The 5000-nt window shown below is 46.1% G+C and overlaps 1 protein-coding gene across 1 annotated transcript in view; it reads right to left on the bottom strand.

Annotated features, from left to right (window-relative positions):
* Positions 1 to 5000, bottom strand: part of adgrl1a (adhesion G protein-coupled receptor L1a) — a gene marked incomplete at both ends in the record, with an annotated part of 68873 nt that overhangs the window by 40879 nt on the left and 22994 nt on the right.

Raw genomic sequence — 5000 nt, 5'->3', positions numbered from 1 at the left:
GAGAGAGTGAGAGAGAGAGAGAGAGAGAGAGAGAGAGAGAGAGAGAGAGAGAGAGAGGCAACGTTATTGATAATTCAATGAACTTTAATACTTTTAGAGGCCACTTTATTATCCCACCACATTGTAAATATGATGTATGGCCTTCGAAACGAGCGTCGGGATAAAAATGGCTCCTACGGCGTCCTTAATGTAAAATGCAGAATAGCCAGTATTGACTTCACTGAGTAGTAGCATTTTCAGTATTGCTGATGCACAGCCTGGCCATCCAGTTGCCTTCCTGTCACATATTGGCGTCGAGGCTTAGCAGCCCGAGCAGCTTCTCCGATGAGATATTTCACCACTTGCAAAACAAACTGTGAGAGTTCCTAATGTTAACAAACTCCCACACACACGCAGACACACAGGGCAGGCCACAGTGGCTTATAGCTGCTCATCCCCACACCAGAGAGCCTTCTTCCCAGCACCCTGCTGTCTATCTCCCGGCTGTCAGAGGAGCACCTCAGGGTTCACTCTGAAGAAGAAATGGAGGGATGGTAAAAGACAGAGAGGGAGGGAGGGAGAGAGGGAGGGAGGGAGCGTCTGTGTGCCCCTTCACCCGCAGTGTGTAGACCATTTGCACACCCGTTCCTGTTAATCAGCCGTCTGAGAGGCGCGTCGGTGCGCGGCAGCCGGCTAGCAGCAGGGTTCTGTGTGGAGAGGGGTCAGCAGGGCTCTGTGTGGAGAGGGGTCAGCAGGGATGGCGGGCCACGCAGGGTTAATCGCTGTGCCAGGCTGAGAGGCATGAAAGAGAGCTGCAGAGAGGCGCTGAGAGAGACTCTCTCTCTCTCTCTCTCTCTCTCTCTCTCTCTCTCTCTCTCTCTCTGTCTTTCCAAAACTGCATATCTTTTAGCTGCCACTGCATTTTGTCTCACACTAAAACAAAATGGCTGCTGGGTTCCTTCACAGGAGGAGGCACAGGGGGCCCTATCCACTCCCCCTCCATTTGCGTGTTCACGTGGAGGGTTGGCCATATTAAGAGCCGTCCCAAACCGATTAGAAGCAGTGTAAAGTGGACTGTTAAATCTTCCAACAAAGAACATCAGTCAGCTACCAGGCAGCGCGCCTGCAACAGGAGACTGGAGGAAACACCAGACAAATGTTATGTTCCGTCTTTCTACTAAGTATTTTTGATCATGCAAACACACACACACACACACACACGCACACGCACACACACGTTATATTGATATTATCTCTGTATATATATACAGTAGTTTTTACTGAGTAAAGTTTTACTGTACCATTATGTATTGTTTTGTATTTTACTGTATATATGTAATTGATGTGTACTCAACAACTGCCTTCTTGGCCAGGTCACTATTGAAAAAGAGATTTTTTAATCTGGTTACATGAATAATAATAATAATAATAATAATAATAATAATTATTATTATTATTATTATTATTATTATTATTATTATTATTATTATTAATACTACTACTACTACTACTACTACTAATACAAATAATAAATACTAGTCTAGTTGACTTAACATCATTTAATTCTCATGGTTTTGGATGTTCTGTGGACAGTAACCTTTTATCGTTGCCTCTTGTCAAATGTGAAATGGCAAAATAGCCGCGCGGGCACAGCAGCTATTGGTTGCCATAGGGACTCCAATCTTCCAATTCTTCCGGTAAAGTGCCAAGGGTGTCTCATAGTTTGTCAATTGCTTTCTACCCTCCAGCTTCATTCGAGGGCACCTCCACAGCTGTGATGGTAACTTGATTTTGGAGTGACACTTGGTAGTGAAGTAATAGTGGGTAGGGCTTGGTTTGAAATTGGGCCAGAGAAAGAGAAAGGGAGGGAGAGAGAGAGAGAGGGAGAGAGAGAGAGAGGAAGGGGGAGGATGGGGATGCTCTTGCAGTGAAGTTCACTGTGCTGCTGAAGGACAGCCAGTATTAAGGGAGTGGAGCTGTCCCTGTATTGAAAGCTCTGCCAGCGACTGGGAGAGACTGTGGAGAGCTGAGTGCTGCTGTCCGTGGTCCTGGAAAGACAGCAGTGGGTAAATCTATTGCATCTCTTCTGGGAGAATAACACCCATGTTGTGGAGCTGTCCGGGGTCCTGAAGGAGCCGGAAGGTTTGACAGAACTCTCCTCTGCGCATTGTCAGTGGGGAGCATGCGGCACACATTAAGCTGATGGTGGGGCATATTGTCAAATAAATCTCAGCAGAGCGCTGTGCTAGCAGCTGCAATGAAGCAGGCCGGAATTTAGAAGTTCTTTAGGAAGCAGAAGGACTGTGAGGCTTCACTCCATACCACAACCCCTCCCCCCCTGGCAGACAGGCCCCTCCCCCCCTGGCAGACAGGCTTAGCAGTAGACAAGGACACTGACTCAGCCCCCGCCCCTCACTCACTACTTTTTCCTGCTTGAAACCCACAGAGGGGGCTGTTCTCCCCGCCACAGCCTGAGCTAGCATCGGAGCTAGCACTGCTTAGGTTTCAGCCGCTGTCCATTCAGGGGGGAGTGCCCATCTGGGTCAATGTCAATGTCAGTCATTCCAGTCATGCTCTGCAGCGGCGGCGGCGCTACATGATTCACTGCCATCCGACTTGCTCATATTTCTAAATGCCACCCATTTATGCAGCGGGGGACTTGGGTTCAGTTGTGTGAGTAACGGCGTTAAGGCTGAATGACTCGCAGCAGCAGCAGCAGCACAGACAGACTCCGAATCTTTTATGCCTCGCCAGCATGCAGCGGCAGTGCCAAGTCACAAAGGCCTATAGATGCAAACGCTCATACTAATTAAGGCACACAGAGATGCAAACAGCATGCGAGGCCACGCAAACAAGTCCCCACACAGACGAGGAAAACGCACACAAGCTAATTAGCATGTGCGCACGTAGCTGCGATGTGTTTGGCAGACGCGTGCGCATGTTCATACGCAGGCAGGCAGGCAGGCAGGCAGGCAGGCACGCACGCACGCACACACACACACACACACACACACACACACTCGCAAAACCATACAAAACTCGCACACGCACACACACTTGCACACGTAGGCACTCACACAGTCCTGGTGCCACGGTGGGATTATAGTGTGTGGGTGTCAGTGTGTGGTCTTGTTCCCTGAACTCCCCTGTGGTGTAAGTACAGAGCAGCGTACAGCTGGCCACAGATTAGATCATCACAGTGAAGCCAAGAGGAGAGTACGACTGAAAGAGACCACCAGGGGGGGGCACACACCCAGCCCCCCCCTCACACAGTGGACACACACTCCAGGAACAGGACCTCACTGGAGGGGGGCAGATGACAGGTCAAACATGCTTTACATATCACACAACAGGCTTTATATGGTGCATATGGCCCGCTGACCAGACACCATTTAGTGCCTCGCTAACAGCTGGAAACAGCTGACTGAATTCTTGACGTTTTTGATTGGAAACTGATCATTTAATCACTGATTGCTTTGGTGTTTAGATAACATCAGCTTTGTTATCTAACCATCTCATTAGATGACATCACTGTCTTGTTGTTAACAAATGTTATTTGCAAACTTATGTAGCTAGTAGCTAGCCTTAGTATTAATTAGGCTACTAGGTGTGTGTTAACACGAGTTGCTTAGCTTGCATGCTAGTTACTGTAGCTAAATAAGTTTACAAAAGCACGCACATCCAAACGTGATGAATACTACAGTACATGTAGGTGCTGGACAGAAGTAGCCTGGGTAAACCCAGCCTCCACGTGACCTCTATCTATGTGCTATCAGTCACAAGTCTAGGACAGGCTAGGACAGAAGTACATGTGAAAAATAAAAAAATAGAGTCCGCACACTAAATAATGTGCCCATGAACATTTATTAATTAACTGGAAACTGATCATTTAATCACTGATTGCTTTGGTGTTTGGATAACGTATGTTTGTTATCTAACCAGATAAGATCACTGTCTTGTCTGAAAGATCACATGGTGCTATACTAATAAATGTTCATGGGAGCATTAGCTAGTCTAGTCTGTGGACTCTATTTTTCCTTTGTCACAATAGGCCAACCTGGAAAAAGATTCAAACTAATCAGTCCATTTTCAGCTAGAATGTTATGTATTAACAACCCACATCTAAACCATGACTACATGTCTTATACAGTATCTCTCTTATGGCTGTTACATATTTGCATTATTAATTATTATTATTATTATTATTATTATTATTATTATTTGTGCATAGCCAATGCTCCAGTCGACCTCCATGATGGCGCCAGCCATGGTTGTTAGGGGAATCTGGCACAACTGCGAAGTCTCTATTTCTGCCTATCGTGTTTCACACCCACACACACACACAATGTTTAAAGGTCCCATCTTGTGTGAAACAAGATTTCCTTGCTTCTTTGATGATAAAGGACTTAGGTGTGTTATATATACACACATCATGGAAGTCTCAAAAGTGCCTCCAAACGAGCCGTTTTGATTTCCATGTTTAATTTGCCCGCTTACAGCACCGCCCCGCCAAATGAATGTGGAAGACCAAACCTTGTTGTCTGTAGCATAGCTGTAGCATAGCTGTAGCATAGCTGTAGCATAGCTGTAGCATAGCTGTAGCATAGCTGTAGCATAGCTGTAGCATAGCTGTAGCATAGCTGTGTAGAATGGAAAGAATTTACAGAAAACAATCACCTGCACCAAAGTGGGATCTATCCCAACAGATCATCTTATCAGATGTCTGGCTCCCCTCAAAACAGTTAATGACGGGAGAGACAGAGCACATAGAGAAGTCCCACAGAGGCTGGATTTGATTTTTTTTGCAACAGAATGAATAACCTTGCGACACGTTTTTACAGTTAAAAATAGCATGACCTTTATGGACCTTTAACAAGTTCCAAGTTTAAGGTGGATTTCACCAATGGAGGTGGGACGGACTTTAACTTCAGATTTGTGTCGACAATGTTTTACTTAATGTCTAATTCACAAACAACCATGACTGTGTGTGTGTGTGTGTGTGTGTGTGTGTGTGTGTGTGC

This window comes from Poromitra crassiceps (genome assembly GCF_964638095.1).
Source record: "Poromitra crassiceps genome assembly, chromosome: 13".
Classification (NCBI taxonomy): Eukaryota; Metazoa; Chordata; class Actinopteri; order Beryciformes; family Melamphaidae; genus Poromitra; species Poromitra crassiceps.
Note: the sequence above shows the minus strand (reverse complement) of the source record. Positions and strands in the feature narration are given on the sequence as shown.